Source organism: Arachis hypogaea, chromosome 5 (genome assembly GCF_003086295.3).
Source record: "Arachis hypogaea cultivar Tifrunner chromosome 5, arahy.Tifrunner.gnm2.J5K5, whole genome shotgun sequence".
In the NCBI taxonomy this organism is placed as follows: Eukaryota; Viridiplantae; Streptophyta; class Magnoliopsida; order Fabales; family Fabaceae; genus Arachis; species Arachis hypogaea.
The window spans coordinates 22,435,680-22,456,201 of record NC_092040.1 but is presented as its reverse complement, the minus strand read 5'-3'; the positions used below and the strand labels follow the sequence as shown (position 1 = coordinate 22,456,201).

The window sequence follows — 20,522 nt, the reverse complement described above, 5'->3', positions numbered from 1 at the left end:
ACAGAGGACTCTTATGGAGCCTCAGAAATGCTCAGAGCTATGTTGGAACCTCCCAACACCAAACTTAGAGTTTGAATGTGGGGGTTCAACACCAAACTTAGAGTTTGGTTGTGGCCTCCCAACACCAAACTTAGAGTTTGACTGTGGGGGCTCTGTTTGGCTCTGTTTTGAGAGAAGCTCTTCATGCTTCCTCTCCATGATGACAGAGGGATATCCTTGGGCCTTAAACACCAAGGATTCTTCATTCACTTGAATGATCAACTCTCCTCTATCAACATCAATCACAGCCCTTGCTGTGGCTAGGAAGGGTCTGCCAAGGATGATGGATTCATCCATGCACTTCCCTGTCTCTAGGACTATGAAATCAGTAGGGATGTAATGGTCTTCAACTTTAACCAGAACATCCTCTACAAGTCCATGGGCTTGTTTTCTTGAGTTGTCTGCCATCTCTAGTGAGATTTTTACAGCTTGTACCTCAGAGATCCCTAACTTCTCCTTTACAGAGAGAGGCATGAGGTTTACACTTGACCCTAAGTCACACAAGGCCTTCTTGAAGGTCATGGTGCCTATGGTACAAGGTATTGAAAACTTCCCAGGATCCTGTCTCTTTTGAGGCAGTTTCTGCCTAGACAAGTCATCCAGTTCTTTGGTGAGCAAAGGGGATTCATCCTCCCAAGTCTCATTTCCAAATAACTTGTCATTTAGCTTCATGATTGCTCCAAGGTATTTAGCAACTTGCTCTTTAGTGACATACTCATCCTCTTCAGAGGAGGAATACTCATCAGAGCTCATGAATGGCAGAAGTAAGTCCAATGGAATCTATATGGTCTCAGTTTGAGCCTCAGTTTCCCAGGGTTCCTCATTGGGGAACTAATTGGAGGCCAGTGGACGCCCAGTGAGGCCTTCCTCAGTGGCGTTCACTGCCTCTCCTTCCTCCCAAAATTCGGCCATGTTGATGGCCTTGCACTCTCCTTTTGGATTTTCTTCTGTATTGCTTGGGAGAGTACTAGGAGGGAGTTCAGTAATTTTCTTGCTCAGCGGACCCACTTGTGCCTCCAAATTTCTAATGGAGGATCTTGTTTTAGTCATGAAACTTTGAGTGGTTTTGATCAGATCAGAGACCATGGTTGCTAAGTCAGAGTTATTCTGCTTAGAACTCTCTGTCTGTTGCTGAGAAGATGATGGAAAAGGCTTGCTATTGCTAAACCTGTTTCTTCCACCATTATTATTGTTGAAACCTTGTTGGGGTCTCTGTTGATCCTTCCATGAAAAATTTGGATGATTTTTCCATGAAGGATTATAGGTGTTTCCATAGGGTTCTCCCATGTAATTCACCTCTTCCATTGAAGGGTTCTCAGGATCATAAGCTTCTTCCTCAGATGAAGCCTCCTTAGTACTGCTTGGTGCATTTTGCATTCCAGACAGACTTTGAGAAATCATTTGACTTGTTGAGTCAATATTTTATTCTGAGCCAATATGGCATTCAGAGTGTCAATCTCAAGAATTCCTTTCTTCTAACTAGTCCCATTGTTCACAGGATTTCTTTCAGAAGTGTACATGAATTGGTTATTTGCAACCATTTCAATCAGTTCTTGAGCTTCAGTAGGCGTCTTCTTCAGATGAAGAGATCCTCCTGCAGAGCTATCCAAAGACATCTTGGATAGTTCAGAGAGACCATCATAGAAAATACCTATGATGCTCCATTCAGAAAGCATATCAGAAGGACACTTTCTGATTAATTGTTTGTATCTTTCCCAAGCTTCATAGAGGGATTCTCCTTCCTTCTGTCTGAAGGTTTGGACTTCCACTCTAAGCTTACTCAATTTTTGAGGTGGAAAGAACTTTGCCAAGAAGGCATTGACTAGCTTTTCCCAAGAGTCCAGGCTTTCTTTAGGTTGAGAGTCCAACCATGTTCTAGCTCTATCTCTTACAGCAAAAGGGAATAGCATAAGTCTGTAGACCTCAGGGTCAACCCCATTAGTCTTGATAGTGTCACAGATTTGCAAGAACTCAGCTAAGAACTGATGAGGATCTTCCAATGGAAGTCCATGGAACTTGCAATTCTGTTGCATTAGAGAAACTAATTGAGGCTTAAGCTCAAAGTTGTTTGCTCCAATGGCAGGGATAGAGATGCTTCTCCCATAAAAATCGGGAGTAGGTGCAGTAAAGTCACCCAGCACCTTCCTTGCATTGTTGGCATTGTTGTTTTCGGCTGCCATGTGTTCTTCTTCTTTGAAGAATTCGGTCAGGTCCTCTAAAGAGAGTTGTGCTTTGGCTTCTCTTAGCTTTCTCTTCAAGGTCCTTTCAGGTTCAGGATCAGCCTCAACAAGAATGCCTTTGTCTTTGCTCCTGCTCATATGAAAGAGAAGAGAACAAGAAAATGTGGAATCCTCTATGTCACAGTATGGAGATTCCTTGAAGTGTCAGAGGAAAAGAAGAGTATAAGACAGAGTTAGAAAATTCGAACTTATCAAAGAAGATGGAGTTCGAATTTTGCATTAATAGATAGTGTTAGTCCATAAATAGAAGGATGTGAGAAGGAGGGAAGTAATTTTCGAAAATTAAGTAAGAAATTTTGAAAACATTTTGAAAAACACTAATTAATTTTCGAAACCCAAGAGTGGGAAAGAGATCAAGTGATTTTTGAAAAAGATTTTGGAATTAGAAATAAAAAAGATTTGATTGAAAACTATTTTGAAAAAGATGTGGTTAAGAAAATATGATTAGTTTTAAAAAGATGTGATTGAGAAGATATGATTTGAAAAACATTTTAAAAAAAAAGATTTGATTTTGAAAATTAAAAACTTGACTAACAAGAAAAGATATGATTCAAACATTAAACCTTCCTCAACAGAAAAGGCAACATGCTTGAAGTGTTGAATCAAATCATTAATTGATAGTAAGTATCTTTGAAAATGGAAAGAAATTGATTTTGAAAACACATGATTGAAAAGATATGATTTGAAAAAGATTTGATTTTGAAAAACTTTGAAAACCTGAAAAAATTGCATTGAAAAACAGAATCTTCCCTCTTGTGCCATCCTGGCGTTAAACGCCCAGAATGGTGCACATTCTGGCGTTTAACGCCCAAAACTATACCCTTTTGGGCGTTAAATGCCCAACCAGGTACCCTGGCTGGCGTTTAAACGCCAGTCTGTCCTTCTTCACTGGGCGTTTTGAACGCCCAGCTTTTCTGTGTAATTCCTCTGCTGTATGTTCTGAATCTTCAATTTCTCTGTAGTATTGACTTGAGAAGACACAAATAAAAAATATTTTTGGATTTTTAATAATAAGGAAAAATCAAAATGCAACAAGAATCAAATAACTATGCATGCAAGACACCAAACTTAGCAGTTTGTATACTACTGACACTAATGAGAATGCATATGAGACACATAAAACACTCAAGTCAAGAGAATTCAAAGATCAGAGTAAGAAATCATCAAGAATTATTTGAAGATCCTTAAGCACACATGAATGGATGCATGAAATTGACACCAAACTTAACATGAGACACTAGACTCAAACAAGAAATTTTTGGATTTTATGATTTTTTTTATTTTTTTTTGTGTTTTTCGAAAATTAAGTGGAAAAAGATATCAAAATTCTTAATGAGAATCCCAGGAATCATGCAATGTTAGTCTAAAGCTTCAGTCTAAAGGAATTAGACATGGTCAGCCAAGCTTCAGCAGAACACTGCATTCAAGAGCTAAATTGATGAAGATCAATCAGCCTTGGTGATGATAAGAACATCACCTTGAAACACTAGAATTCATTCTTAAGAACTCTGAAGAAAAAAATACCTAATCTAAGCAACAAGATGAACCGTCAGTTGTCCAAACGCAACAATCCCCGGCAACGGCGCCAAAAACTAGGTGCACGAAATTGTGATCAATACTTTTCACAACTCAAATAATCCCCGGTAATGAATCCAAAAGCTTGGTGTTCAATACCATGGCATAAACACAACTTCGCACAACTAACCAGCAAGTGTACTGGGTCGTCCAAGTAATAAACCTTACGCGAGTAAGGGTCGATCCCACAGAGATTGTTGGTATGAAGCAAGCTATGGTCATCTTGTAAATCTTAGTCAGGCAAACTCAAATGGATATGGTGATGAACGCATAAAAACATAAAGATAAAGATAGAGGTACTTATGTAATTCATTGGTAGGAACTTCAGATAAGCGCATGAAGATGCCTTCCCTTCCGTCTCTCTGCTTTCCTACTGTCTTCATCCAATCCTTCTTACTCCTTTCCATGGCAAGCTTATGCAAGGGTTTCACCGTTGTCAGTGGCTACCTCCCATCCTCTCAGGGAAAATGTTCCTATGCTTTGTCACAGCATGGCTAATCATCTGTCGGTTCTCGGTCAGGCCGGAATAGAATCCAGCGATTCTTTTGCGTCTGTCACTAACGCCCCGCCTGCTAGGAGTTTGAAGCACGTCACAGTCATTCAATCATCGAATCCTACTCAGAATACCACAGACAAGGTTAGACCTTCCAGATTCTCTTGAATGCCGCCATCAGTTCTAGCCTATACCACGAAGACTCTGATCTCACGGAATGGTTGGCTCGGTTGTCAGGCGAGCACTCGGTTGTCAGGCGATCAACCATGTATCGTGCAATCAGGAATCCAAGAGATATTCACCCAATCGAAGGTAGAACGGAGGTGGTTGTCAGTCACACGTTCATAGGTGAGAATGATGATGAGTGTCACGGATCATCACATTCATCAAGTTGAAGAACAAGTGATATCTTAGAACAAGAACAAGCGGAATTGAATGGAAGAACAATAGTAATTGCATTAATACTCGAGGTACAGCAGAGCTCCACACCTTAATCTATGGTGTGTAGAAACTCCACCGTTGAAAATACATAAGAACAAGGTCTAGGCATGGCCATGAGGCCAGCCTCCCAATGATCTAAGATAGCATAACAATGAAGATAGCTACCCCTCGATGTCTCAATACAATAGTAAAAGGTCCTACTTATAGAAAACTAGTAGCCTAAGGTTTACAGAAATGAGTAAATGACATAAAAATCCACTTCCGGGCCCACTTGGTGTGTGCTTGGGCTGAGCAATGAAGCATTTTCGTGCAGAGACCTCTCTTGGAGTTAAACGCCAGCTTTTATGCCAGTTTGGGCGTTTAACTCCCATTTTGGTGCCAGTTCCAGCGTTTAACGCTGGGATTTCTGAGGGTGACTTTGAACGCCGGTTTGGGCCATCAAATATTGGGCAAAGTATGGACTATCATATATTTCTGGAAAGCCCAGGATGTCTACCTTCCAACGCCGTTGAGAGCGCGCCAATTGGGCTTCTGTAGCTCCAGAAAATCCGCTTCGAGTGCAGGGAGGTCAGAATCCAACAGCATCTGCAGTCCTTTTCAGTCTCTGAATCAGATTTTTGCTCAGGTCCCTCAATTTCACGCAGAAAATACCTGAAATCACAGAAAAACACACAAACTCATAGTAAAGTCCAGAAAAGTGAATTTTAACTAAAAACTAATAAAAATATACTAAAAACTAACTAGATCATACTAAAAACATACTAAAAACAATGCCAAAAAGCGTACAAATTATCCGCTCATCAAGGTCGTAATACCTTGCCATCTCTGAATTATGACTTAAGCATAAGACTCTGTATGGTAGGGTGTTACAATATTCGTGTCTGATCATGTCAGCAAGCATTGCCGCTATGTCATTTCTCTTTATGCATTCAGTTAGTTGATTGATGGCATTGAGTATCGCATTATCCACGTTTATAAATGTGCTTATTCGACCAAGCAGATATCATGGACCTGCTACAACTCATTTGAAGATTATTGGAACCATTCTGTCAAGTTTAACACTGAAGTGCAGAAATTAGGCCTTAAGGATGTTGTTAACAACGGAATTGTCTACTAGATAGGTTGGGGGAGGGGATGAATTTACGGAACCAAAACTAATTTTGACATTCTCTCTACAGCAAAGACTTTTTTATGAAGAAAATGTCCCAAACAAAGTGAAATCAGCTTATCACTCCCTCACATTATTTAAAGATGGTATAGGGTTTATATCCTATAGGAACACTGACTTTAGTAAGGAGATTGTGGTGTGGGAAATTAACCGTGATAGTGATAATAAGCTTTATTGGGATAAAATGATAAGGATTTCTAGTGTTGGATTACCTCATAATCCCACACTATTTGTAGGGAAAGATATAATATTTGTCCTGGATTCCAGCTACTATTTTGGTAGTGCGAATAATTTAGAGAGAACTGAAATTATCCTTTCAAGGCTTAAATACAAGGGAACATTATGGGAACACCTCTTTCAGCACAGTTGGTGATACGTAAAAATTAGGATTTCACATACAACCGGCAAGTATACCGGGTCGTATCAAGTAGTAAGACTCACTAAGAGTGAGGTCGATCCCACGAGGATTGGTAGATTAAGCAACTTTAGTTAAATGGTAGATTTAGTCAAGCAAACATAGTTTTGATTTCATGAGCATTTTGATTTTTTTAAACATAATTGCAAGAATTTAAATGGCAAAGAATGTAAAGAACTAGAATAAAGAAATGAAGTGCAAGTGAATGACAGAAACTTAAATTGCAAGAAACTTAAATAACATCAAAGGTAAATGGCAAGAAATTAAAGGGTGCAGAAATTTAAAGAGCATAAACGTAAATGGCAAGAAGTAGATGAACAGAATTTAAATAACAAGAGTAGTAAATAGACAGAATGTAGAAAGGGATTGGGAATTGGGTAATCAAATAGCTAGAGCAAGAGAAATGAGAGTTAATGATAGAGAGGATCATTAGGGATTAGAGATGTTAGTTTTCATGAATTGATGTTAGTCAAATCCTTCTCAATCATAGGTATAGATCCATGGCAAATGGGTGATTGAATCCCAATCTCTTGGTGATTCAATCTCTCTCAACATAGCCAATTGCCACTCTCGTGATCTAATTGTTCATGAGAAGAGATGAAGATCAATTTTAATCCAGCCACACAATTTCCAAAATCTCAACCAAGGAGAGTTACATCTCACATACTAACCAAGGTATGTTGATTGAGGAAATCATGAGAGGATGAACTCTAAACTGAATTATGTGGCTCATTCATCAAATTCACCACATAATTCATATAGATTAACCCCTCTCTCGATGGTGGTTGAATCTTTGAAGAACAAGAGTTCCCTCTTTAGATCAACCACTAAAATTGAGAAAGAGAAGATGGGTTCACCAATTCATTCCAACCAACAGAGCTCCTCCCCCTAATGAAAGGGGTTTAGTGAATCATAGCTCCAATTTCAACAACAATTGCCATCAATCAAAGTTAAACTAAATTTCAAAGAAAGATGAGGAAGAATAAGTAAATGCTTGAAGATTAAGAAAAAAATCAAGAAGAGAAGTTCCAAAAGTGTTTCCAAATACAAGTGCTAAAAAGAGTAAGAATGACTAAGTGTAAAAAGTAAAGTAAAAGTGTAAAAGTCCAAAAGTCGCCTACAAGTACATCAATCTCTTCTATTTATACTACTCCTAAAACTCTTCAGAGATCTCCAATTTGGGTTATCAATGTGGGCTTTCTCATTGTTGAATTCTTGGCTCAATTGGAAGTGTTGCTAGACTTGGAAGGGAAGAGTTCATTCATCATGTTTCTGGCCCATTGGCTTGGCGTTATTGGCACTAACTCCAGGCCAAATGCACGTTGGCAACGTGCAGGACAATTTCCTGGGCATGAAGTATGAGACTTGGGCGTTGCTAGCCCAAGTTGTTGCCAACAACTTGCTTTTCCTCTTCTTGGCCTTACTTTCATGCTAAATGTAGCCCAGAATTTGAGTGTCAACCTTCAGCTTCAATATGGACTATCATACATCATTGGAAAGCTCTTGATGTCTATTTTCTAATGCCACTGGAATCACCTCAATTGGACTTTCCTAGCTCAGGTTATGGTTCCTCAAAGAAGGTAAGGTCAAGCTGCCAAGTTGTTGCCAAGTTGTTGTGAATAACGCACCCTCAACCCCAAGTTGGCAACGTGCTCGAGCATCACTCTCCCAAGGCAAGGACTTGGGGCTGGCGTTGTTGCAAAACACGCCCCCCTTGTGGCACGTTGGCAACGTGCTCGACCCACACCCCTAGGCCAATCTCTAGCTTTCTTGAATTTCACTTCATGTTCTTGTTTTTAGGGCCTAAAGATGACTCTGGTTTGGCTCCAATCTTGTGCTCCACCATGGACTATTATATATGGTTGGAAAGCTCTGAATGTTAGCTTTCCAACGCAACTGGAAGTACTCAATTTGGATCTCTGTAGCTCAAGATATCTTCCATTGAAGTGGACATGTTCAGGCTGCCTTGTTTTGGCGTTGGCAACGCCCATCCAGCGTTGGCAACGTGAGTGGTGCGCCAATGGGCGTTTAGAACGCTGGTTGGTGCGCCATTGGGCGTTTGGCAGCCTGGTTGGTGCGCCAATGGGCGTTTGGCAGCCTGGTTGGCACCAAAATTTGGTGCCTGGCCAAACTTTCTTGTGTGGCGTTGGCAACGCCATTTTTGAGTTGGCAACGCCAGCTCCTTTTCTTCCATGGCTTCATTTGTTGCTTGGTTGTGTGGCGTTGGCAACGCCCATCTTGAGTTGGCAACGCCAGCTCCTTTTCTTCCAGGGCCAAGCTTGATTGTTTGGCGTTGTTAGCCTGCGTTGTCCTCAAAAACGCCCCTCATCTCTAGGCTGGCAACGTGCTCGAGGCTCCAAATCCAAGGCCAAGTTCCTTGTGTGGGCGTTGGCAACGCCAGCTTCAAGTTGGCAACGCCAACTTTGCTTCTTCCAGGGCCAAGTTCCTTGCTTGTGTCTTGTATGTGGCGTTGGCAACTTGGTTCTAGAGTTGGCAACGCCAACCTTGCTTCCAGGGCCAAGTTTGCTTGCTCATGGCTTGTGTGTGGCGTTGGCAACTTGGTTCTAGAGTTGGCAACGCCAACCTTGCTTCCAGGGCCAAGTTTGCTTGCTTGTGGCTTGTGTGTGGCGTTGGCAACTTGGTTCTAGAGTTGGCAACGCCAACCTTGCTTCCAGGGCCAAGTTTGCTTGCTTGTGGCTTGTGTGTGGCGTTGGCAACGCCAATCCTAAGTTGGCAACGCCAACTTCTTGCCTTGGTTGCCTCCAGGGTTGCCAATCTTGCTTGGTGTGATTGTGTGTGGCGTTGGCAACGCCAATCCTAAGTTGGCAACGCCAACTTCTTGCCTTGGTTGCCTCCAGGGTTGCCAATCTTGCCTTGTGTTGTGGAGTTGGCAACTCCAATCCCAAGTTGGCAACGTGGATTCCAAGTTGGCAACGCCAACTTCTTGCCCAGCTTGCATCCTTCTTGCTTCCATGCTTCCTTGTTTCATCACCTATCATCAACAAAGGAAATAGCTTCAAAGTCTTACCAATTCATGCACCAATTCCATGAGATTCATTCATACTCATTCATATATGCATTCCTTAAAACATTTGCATGAATTTGGCTAGAATTAACATGTTCCTTGATATCATCATGCATGGAAACAAAACTCATAAAAGGACTTGTTTATTTAGAGAAAATGAGTGAAATTAAGCTAAAACTAACTAAACTAACTAACTAATAATGCAAATATGCATTTGCATCAGTTGGCATGAGACTGTTTATGTTAAAACAGTCACCATGCATTGTTAGGGACTATACCCAGTATAATGCTCCTAATGAAAGTTGCTAAAGTGCAATGTTCAATTGTCTTCAACATACTGAGATGTGTTTGTAATGCCACTTGAGTATCTATCTTAGTTTTTGTTATGTTATTTTAATTTTTAAAATTGTGCTGGAATTAGCCTAGAGTGCATATCGTTGTTTTATTTCTTGCTTAGCTCTATTGATGTGGGTGTTAAACTTTGAGTTTATGAGTTTTAGAGCAAAAATTTTGATCATATAATCCTATTTGGCTAAGAAATCAATGTATTTAGTTTCACTTAAGGTTCGTATTTTTATATTTATCATATGTTTTTATTTAAGGGTGTTATAAAATCTCTTGTTCATTTATTAAAGATTAATAATTTAAGGGTGATAATAAGTTCTAATAGATTAAAAAAGTGAATCTTGATATTATAATCACTGTATATATTAAATTAGTGCCAAACCACGAATAATATAAAGTACCAATTAGGACTTATACTCTATTAACATAATTCATATTAACCAGAAAAATGGGCAATATGGGTTCGGTTTAAATTCACATCTAATCAAATTTAGTTTAATTTTTTTTTTATCATACTTATACATCTACTTGAATATAAATTAACATAATATCACCATTAGGTCAAAAGATAAAATTGAATGAAAAAATTACCATAAACTCTAAAATAACATATTCTAAATTTTTTTTTCATAAAGGGGCCAACTTCCATCACTCTATAATTGACTCTTATGATATCACATTGGTTTATATATTAATACAACTGAATAGTACGATTAATACTCTGGCACTCAAACAATATAACATATACTCTAAAATCTTATTACATTGTTAATAGGTTGTAAGTCCAAAGAATATTAATCAAGGAGACTTCTTTATTTTTAATATAGTAATATGTTTAAACTGAATATTACTATCATAAACGGTAAGAACTAAAGGAGTAGGCCAGCTAACTAATATCTTTTTTCGTCAAGACAAGAAACAAGTTCAATTCTGGTCAATACAGAAAATAGCCACTAACAAGGACATATTACAACATAAGTATAATGACACCTTAGTATAATCTCATAAGGGAAAGATGAGAAGCAAATATCGAGAGTTAGTAAGTGCAACCTATACTTTCTGCTATATCAAGAAGATAGAAGAAGAGATTTTGCCAGAAAATACTGACTAAGTTTGAGTTAAGCTCGCTGGTGCACGAAATTGCAATCACACTTTTTGCAACTCCGCACAACTAACTAGCAAGTGCACTGGGTCATCCAAGTAATACCTTGCGTGAGCAAGGGTCGATCCCACGGAGATTGTCGGCTTGAAGCAAGCTATGGTTATCTTGTAAATCTTAGTCAGGATATCAGAAATTATCAGGATTGATTATGAAAAGCAAAAGAACATGAACTGATTACTTGTTTTGCAGTAATGGAGAATAGGTTGAGGTTTTGGAGATGCTCCATCTTCTGAATCTCTGCTTTCCTACTGTCTTCTTCTTCGAGCACGCAAGGCTCCTTCCATGGCAAGCTATATGTAGGGTTTCACCGTTGTCAATGGCTACCTCCCATCCTCTCAGTGAAAATGTTCCTATGCTCTGTCACAGCATGGCTAATCATCTGTCGGTTCTCGATCAGGCCGGAATAGAATCCATTGATTCTTTTGCGTCTGTCACTAACGCCCCGCCTTCAGGAGTTTGAAGCTCATCACAGTCATTCAATCATTGAATCCTACTTAGAATACCACAGACAAGGTTTAGACCTTCCGGATTCTCTTGAATGCCGCCATCAGTTCTAGCTTATACCACGAAGATTCCGATTAAAGAATCCAAGAGATAACTACTTAATCTAAGGTAGAACGGAAGTGGTTGTCAGGCACGCGTTCATAGTTGAGAATGATGATGATTGTCACGGGTCATCACATTCATTCGGGTTAAGAACAAGTATTATCTTAGAATGGAAGCAAGCATGATTGAATGAGAAACAGTAGTAATTGCATTAATCCATCAAGACACAGCAGAGCTCCTCACCCCCAACCATGGGGTTTAGAGACTCATGCCATGGAAAGTACACAAAGAAACGTGTAAAGTGTCATGAGGTACAGATACAATGTCAAAAGATCCTATTAATAGTAAACTAGTAACCTAGGGTATACAGAAATGAGTAAATGACGTAAAAATCCACTTCTGGGTCCACTTGGTGTGTGCTTGGGCTGAGCAATGAAGCATTTTCGTGTAGAGACCTTTTCTGGAGTTAAACGCCAGCTTTTATGCCAGTTTGGGCGTTTAACTCCAAGTTTTATGCCAGTTCCAGCGTTAAACGCTGGAATTTCTGAGGCTGATTTGCCACGCCGGTTTGGGCCATCAAATCTTGGGCAAAGTATGAACTATCATATATTGCTGGAAAGCCCAGGATGTCTACTTTCCAACGCCGTTGAGAGCGCGCCAATTGGGCTTCCGTAGCTCCAAAAAATCCACTTCGAGTGCAGGGAGGTCAGAATCCAACAGCATCTGTAGTCCTTTTCAGTCTCTGAATCAGATTTTTGCTCAGAACCCTCAATTTCAGCCAGAAAATACCTGAAATCACAGAAAAACACACAAACTCATAGTAAAGTCCAGAAAAGTGAATTTTAACTAAAAACTAATAAAAATATACTAAAAACTAACTAGATCATACTAAAAACATACTAAAAATAATGCCAAAAAGCGTATAAATTATCCGCTCATCACAACACCAAACTTAAATTGTTGCTTGTCCCCAAGCAACTAAAAATCAAAATAGGATAAAAAGAAGAGAATATACTATAGACTCCAAAATATCAAGGAAACATAGTTCCAATTAGATGAGCGGAACTAGTAGCTTTTTGCCTCCGAACAGTTTTGGCATCTCACTCTATCCCTTGAAGTTCAGAATGATTGGCATCTATAAGAACTCAGAACTCAGATAGTGTCATTGATTCTCCTAGTTAAGTATAATGATTCTTGAACATAGCCAGTGTATGAGTCTTGGCTGTGGCCCAAAGCACTCTGTCTTCCAGTATTACCACCGGATACATACACGCCACAGACACATAATTGGGTGAACCTTTTCAGATTGTGACCCAGCTTTGCTAGAGTCCCCAATTAGAGGTGTCCAGGGTTCTTAAGCACACTCTTTTTGCCTTGGATCACCACTTTATTTCTTTCTCTCTTTTTTTTTTCGAAATTTTTTTTTGAATTCACTGCTTTTTCTTGCTTCAAGAATCAATTAGATGATTTTTCAGATCCTCAATAACAGTTCTCTTTTTCCTTCATTCTTTCAAGAGCCAACAATTTCTAACATTCTCAAAACAATAAATTCAAGAGACATATGCACTGTTCAAGCATTCATTCGGAAAACAAAAATTATTGTCACCACATCAAACTAATTCAACTAGTTTCAAGGATAAATTTCAAAATCCTGTACTTCTTGTTCTTTTGTGATTAAAGAATTTTTCATTTAAGAGAGGTGATGGATTCATAGGACATTCATAGCTTTAAGACATGAAAATTAAATTTTATTAATTATGAATTAAAAACAAGACTCAAAAATAGATATAAGATTAGACTAAAAAAATAAAATTAGAGAACAAAAATTTAAACTAGGCTCCTAATGATAGAGGTTTTCACAGAGTTAGGACTCAACAACCTTGATTTTGAGAAGTGGATGCTCCCTCAACTTGAGAGGAGAGCTTTTGGCGTTTCAACTCTTGGAGTTCACGCCCCTGCTTCTCTTGTTCCTTCAGCAATTTGCAGAGCATGCAGTTCTGATTCTGCTGTTCTTCCTTCAGTTACTCCATAGTCTCTTGCAACTTGGTGATAGATGCTTCTAGGCTGGTCCAGTAGTCAATTCTTGGGAATTCAGGGAGGAATTCCTGCACCCTCCTCTTGATAGAGTTGTCTTGCATTTGTCCTTCCATTGACTTCTTGGTGATTGGGTGTTCAATGGGTATGAACTCATCTACTCCCATCTTCACCCCAGCCTCTTTACAGAGCAAGGAGACCAAGCTTGGGTAAGCCAATTTGGCTTCAGTGGAATTCTTATTTGCAATTGTGTAGATCTCACAAGCAATCACATGATGAACCTCCACTTCTTTTCCAAGCATAATGCAATGAATCATCACTGCTCTCTTGATGGTGACCTCAGAACGGTTGCCAGTGGGCAATATGGAACGCCCAATAAAGTCTAGCCAACCTCTTGCAATTGGTTTGAGGTCTCCCCTCTTGAGTTGGTTTGGGACACCCTTTGAATTGGTTATCCACTTAGTTCCAGGGAGGCATATGTCCTCTAGAACTTGATCCAACCCTTTATCTGCTCTCACCATCCTCCTATTAAAGGATTCAGGATCATCTTGCAGTTGAGGTAGTTTGAAGATTTCTCTTATTTTGTCCAGATGGAAGTACATAACTTTCCCTCTGACCATGGTTCTGTAGGTATGGTAAGCAGTTCCACTCATTCTCTGCTTATCTGTTAGCCACAGATTAGAGTAGAATTCCTGAACCATGTTCCTTCCAACCTTTATTTTAGGATTGGTTAGAACTTCCCATCCTCTGTTTCGAATTTGCTCTTGGATCCCTGGATATTCATCTTCTTTCAGATCAAATTTAACTTCTGGGATCACTGACCTCAGACCCATTATTTTGTGATAATGGTCTTCATGTTCTTTGGTTAAGAACTTCTCTTGATTCCAAAGATTCTTTGGATTATTCTCTTTCTTTCCTCTTAAATTGGTTTGTTTTCCCTTAGGAGCCATGATTTTGATGAATCTTGGCTTAGTGATCACGGAAAAGCACACCAAACTTAGAGGTTTGCTTGTCCTCAAGCTAAGGAAAGGAAAGAAGAGAGAGAGAGGAAGAGGAAATTCGAATGGTGTGGTGGAAAGAGGGAGCCAAACGTGTATTTATAAGGTGGGGGAGAGGAGATTTCGAAAAAAAAAAGAAAAAAATGAAAGGAGATTTGAGAAGATATGGAAAGAAATTGAGAGAAGGGTGAGATTTTGAACAAAATTTGGGAATGATTTGAGAGATTTGAAGAATGATTTTAGATTTTTGAAAATTTGAAAGTGAATGATGAGAGATTGAAATGTGTTTTTGTAGAAAAGTATGGGTAAGAAAAGGAAAGTTTGAAAAAATTTGATTTGAAAACAAAATTGTGGTCCCCCCACCTTTCTGGCGTTAAACGCCCAGAATGGCACCCATTCTGGCATTTAACGCCCATTTGATGCCCCTTTTGGGTGTTTAACGCCCAGCCAGGTGCCCTGGCTGGCGTTAAACGCCAGAATTTCTTTATCACTGGGCGTTTTTCTGAACGCCCAGGATGCTGCACACCTGGCGTTTAAACGCCCAGAATGGTGCCCATTCTGGCGTTTAACGCTCAAAATGGCACCATTCCTAGCGTTAAACGCCCAGAATGGTACCCATTCTGGCGTTTAACGCCCAAAATGCCCCTTACTGGCGTTTTTTCGCCAGTAAGCTCTTTTTCTCTGCTTTTTGAGCTGAATCCTTCTGTAACTCTGTGAATTCCTTCATTTTTGATACTTGCCTCTGTAAGAACAATTCATACAACTTCCTAATGACTGGGTTGCCTCCCAGCAAGCGCTTCTTTACTGTCTTTAGCTGGACCTTTACTGAGAATCACTCAAGTCTCAGTTTTGAGCATTCCTGCTCAAAATTGCCTTCAAGATAATGCTTGATTCTCTGTCCATTAACAATGAACTTTTTGTCAGAATCCATATCCTGAAGCTCAACATATCCATATGGTGATACTCCTGTAATCACATACGGACCCCTCCACCGGGATTTGAGTTTTCCTGGAAACAGTCTGAGCCTAGAGTTGAAGAGCAGAACTTTTTGTCCTGGCTCAAAGACTCTGGTTGACAACTTCTTGTCATGCCATTTCTTTGCCTTTTCCTTATAAATTTTTGCATTTTCAAAGGCATTGAGTCTGAACTCCTCTAGCTCATTTAGCTGGAGTAATCTTTTTTCACCAGCTAACTGAGCATCCATGTTTAAGAATCTGGTTGCCCAGTATGCTTTATGTTCCAGTTCCACAGGCAGATGACAGGCCTTCCCATACACTAGTTGGTATGGAGAGGTTCCTATAGGAGTCTTGAATGCTGTTCTGTATGCCCACAGAGCATCATCCAAGCTCTTTGCCCAATCCTTTCTTCGGGCCATCACAGTCCGTTCCAGGATTCTTTTTAGCTTTATGTTAGAGACCTCAGCTTGCCCATTTGTCTGTGGATGATACGGAGTTGCCACTTTGTGGCTAATTCCATATTTAACCATGGCAGAGTATAGCTGCCTATTGTAGAAATGGGTGCCCCCGTCACTTATTAGTACTCTGGGAACACCAAACCTGCTGAAGATGTGTTTCTGGAGGAATTTTAGCACGGTCTTGGTATCATTAGTGGGTGTGGCAATTGCTTCTACCCACTTAGATACATAGTCCACTGCCACCAGAATATAAGTGTTTGAGTATGATGGTGGGAACGGCCCCATGAAGTCAATGCCCCATACATCAAACAACTCTATCTCTAATATCCCTTGTTGAGGCATGGCATATCCGTGAGGCAAGTTACCAGCTCTTTAGCAACTGTCACAGTTACGCACAAACTCTCGGGAATCTTTATAGAGGGTAGGCCAGTAGAAGCCACATTGGAGGACTTTAGTGGCTGTTCGCTCACTTCCAAAATGTCCTCCATACTGTGATCCATGGCAATGCCATAGGATCCTTTGTGCTTCTTCTCTGGGTACACATCTGCGGATCACTCCGTCTGCACATCTCTTAAAGAGATACGGTTCATCCCAGAGGTAGTACTTGGCATCTGAAATTAATTTCTTTCTTTGCACGCTGCTGTACTCCTTGGGTATGAATCTCACAGCTTTATAATTTGCAATATCTGCAAACCATGGAGTTTCCTGAATGGCAAAGAGTTGCTCATCTGGGAAAGTCTCAGAAATCTCAGTAGAAGGGAGGGACGCCCCAGCTACTGGTTCTATCCGGGACAGATGATCGGCTACTTAGTTCTCTATCCCTTTTCTGTCTCTTATTTCTATATCAAACTCTTGCAGAAGCAACACCCATCTGATAAGCCTGGGTTTTGAATCCTGCTTTGTGAGTAAGTATTTAAGAGCAGCATGGTCAGTGTACACAACTACTTTGGATCCCACTAGATAGGATCTAAACTTGTCAATGGCATAGACCACTGCAAGTAACTCTTTTTCTGTGGTTGTGTAATTCTTCTGTGCGTCATTTAGAACACGGCTGGTATAATAAATGACGTGCAGAAGCTTGTTATGCCTCTGTCCCAACACTGCACCAATGGCATGGTCACTGGCATCACACATTAATTCAAATGGCAATGCCCAATCTGGTGCAGAGATAATTGGTGCTGTGACCAGCTTAGCTTTCAGGGTCTCAAACGCCTGCAGACACTGTGTGTCAAACACAAATGGTGTGTCAGCAGCTAGCAAGTTACTCAAAGGTTTTGCAATTTTTGAAAAATCCTTTATGAACCTTCTGTAGAATCCTGCATGCCCCATAAAGCTTCTGATTGCCTTAACATTGGCAGGTGGTGGTAATTTTTCAATTACCTCTACCTTTGCCTTATCCACCTCTATTCCCTTGCTTGAAATTTTGTGCCCAAGGACAATTTCTTCAGTCACCATGAAGTGACATTTCTCCCAGTTCAAAACCAGGTTAGTCTCTTGGCACCTTTTCAGGACAAGTGCTAGGTGGTTAAGACAGGAGCTGAATGAGTCTCCATATACTGAGAAGTCATCCATGAAGACTTCCAGGAATTTCTCCACCATATCAGAGAAGATGGATAACATGCATCTCTGAAAGGTTGCAGGAGCATTACACAGACCAAAAGGCATCCTTCTGTAGGCAAACACGCCAGAAGGGCAAGTAAATGCTGTTTTCTCTTGGTCCTGAGGATCTACTGCAATTTGGTTGTATCCTGAATAGCCATCCAAAAAGCAGTAGTAATCATGACCAGCTAGTCTTTCTAGCATTTGGTCTATGAATGGTAAAGGAAAATGATCCTTTCTGGTGGCTGTATTGAGCCTTCTGTAGTCAATACACATACGCCATCCTGTGACTGTTCTTGTAGGAACCAGTTCATTTTTTTCATTATGAACCACTGTCATGCCTCCCTTTTTGGGGACAACTTGGACAGGGCTCACCCAGGGGCTATCAGAAATAGGATAAATAATCCCAGCCTCTAGTAATTTAGTGACCTCTTTCTGCACCACCTCCTTCATGGCTGGATTTAGCCTCCTTTGTGGTTGAACCACTGGTTTGGCATTATCCTCCAACAGGATCTTGTGCATGCATCTAGCTGGGCTAATGCCCTTAAGATCACTTATGGACCACCCAAGAGCTGTCTTGTGTGTCCTTAGCACTTGAATCAGTGCTTCCTCTTCCTGTGGATTTAAAGCAGAGCTTATAATCACTGGAAAAGTGTCACCCTCTCCCAGAAACGCATACTTCAGGGATGGTGGTAGTGGTTTGAGTTCAGGTTTGGGAGGCTTATCCCCCTCCTGAGGAATTTTCGAAAATTCCTTTGTTTCCACTGATTCTTCTTGATCAGGTTGAGCATCTTTGAAGATGTCCTCAAGCTCTGATTCTAGGCTTTCAGTCATATTGATCTCTTCTACCAGAGAGTCAATAATGTCAGCGCCCATGCAGTCATTTGGTGTGTCTGGATGCTGCATAGCTTTTACAGCATTCGACTTGAACTCCTCCTCATTGACTCTCAGGGTTACTTCCCCTCTCTGTACATCAATGAGAGTTCGTCCAGTTGCTAGGAAAGGTCTTCCTAGAATGAGAGTTGCACTCTTGTGCTCCTCCATTTCCAGCACCACAAAGTCGGTTGGAAAGGCGAATGGCCCAACCTTGACAATCATATCCTCTATTATGCCTGATGGATATTTAATGGAGCCATCAGCAAGTTGGAGGCATATCCGGGTTAGTTTGACTTCTCCAGTCAACCCAAGCTTTCTGATAGTGGATGCAGGTATTAGATTGATGCTTGTTCCAAGATCACATAGGGCTGTCTTGGTGCTGGCACCTTCTAATGTGCATGGTATCATAAAGCTTCCTGGATCTTGAAGCTTTTCTGGTAAGCTTTTCAGAATGACTGCACTGCATTCTTCAGTGAGAAACACTTTTTCAGTTTCTCTCCAATCCTTCTTATGACTTAAGATTTCTTTCATGAACTTAGCATAAGAAGGTATTTGCTCAAGTGCCTCTGCAAACGGAATCTTTATTTCAAGAGTCCTTAGATAGTCTGCAAAGCGGACAAATTGCTTATCCTGTTCTGCTTGGCGGAGTTTTTGAGGATAAGGCATCTTGGCTTTATATTCTTCAACCTTAGATGCTGCAGGTTTATTCCTTACAGAAGTGGTTGAAGAAGCCTTTTTAGAGGGATCACTGTCAGCACTCTCAGGTGTCTGATCCTCCCTTGGCGTCTGAACGCCAGGATTGGGTGGAAAATGGGCGTTTAACGCCAACTTTCCCCCTTTTCTGGCATTTGAACGCCAGAACTGGGCAAGGAATGGGCGTTTAACGCCAGCTTTCCTTCCCTCTCTGGCGTTTGAACGCCAATGACATTCCTCTCTGGGCTCTTACTGTCCTCAGAGGGATTTTGAACAGTGGTTTGGTTATCCCCTGTCAATCGTTCATTGTTTGGCTTTTTGCTACTTTGAGCAGTGTTATTCAGTGTCTTCCCACTCCTCAGTTGAACTGCTTGACATTCCTCTGTTATCTATTTAGATATTTGCTGTTTTGCTTGATTCAACTGCAGTTCTATGTTCTTGTTAGCAACTTTAGTTTCATGGAGCATCTCTTTAAATTCTGCTAATTGTTCTGTCATCAGGAGCAATTGTTGATTAAGCTCAATCATCTGTTCTTGAGGATTAGGATCAGTGACTACTGTCATGACTTCCTCTTTTGGAGAGAACTCATTGCTAGAGTACAAATATTGATTTCTAGCAACAGTGTCTATAAGCTCTTGAGCTTCTTCAATTGTCTTCCTCATGTGGATAGATCCACCAGCTGAGTGGTCTAAAGACATCTGAGCTTTTTCTATAAGCCCATAGTAGAAGATGTCTAACTGTACCCACTCTGAAAACATTTCAGAGGGGCATTTTCTTAGCATACCTCTATACCTCTCCCAGGCATTATAAAGGGATTCATTATCCTCTTGTTTAAAGCCTTGGATGTCCAGCCTTAGCTGTGTCATCCTCTTTGGAGGGTAAAAGTGATTCAGGAATTTGTCTGATAACTGTTTCCATGTCTTTATGCTTGCTGTAGGTTGGTTATTCAACCACCTTTTAGCTTGATCTTTTACAGCAAATGGAAACAGTAATAGTCTGTAGACATCCTGATCCACCTCTTTATCATATACTGTGTCAGCAATCTGTAAGAATTGTGCCAGAAACTCAGTAGGCTCTTCCTGTGGAAGACCGGAATACTAGCAATTTTGCTGCACTATGATAATGAGTTGAGGATTTAACTCAAAGCTACTTGCTTTGATGGGAGGTGTACAGATGCTACTCCCATATGCAGCTGTAATGGGGTTAGCATATGACCCCAGAGTCCTTCTGGACTGATCAATCCCACTTAGGTCCATAATGGATAAAGGGAAATGATATGGATTGCAAATAGAAAAATATTTTTTTTTGAATTAACCGAAAAATAAAATAAAAACAAAAGGAAATAAAATAAAAAAAAAGAAAAATTCGAAAATTAAAAGATAATAAGATCAAATCAAATTGAAAACTGAATCAATTAGTTAATTAAAAAGATTTTGAGATTAGCAATTAGAAAGATATG

At 40.3% G+C, this 20,522-nt stretch overlaps 1 non-coding gene across 1 annotated transcript; it reads left to right on the top strand.

Annotated features, from left to right (window-relative positions):
* Positions 1–1,709: 1,709 nt before the first annotated feature.
* LOC112804822 (small nucleolar RNA R71) lies at positions 1,710–1,817 on the top strand. The gene has a single exon (XR_003203443.1). It is a non-coding gene; the product is annotated as a small nucleolar RNA R71 (small nucleolar RNA).
* The last annotated feature ends 18,705 nt before the right edge of the window (positions 1,818–20,522 follow it).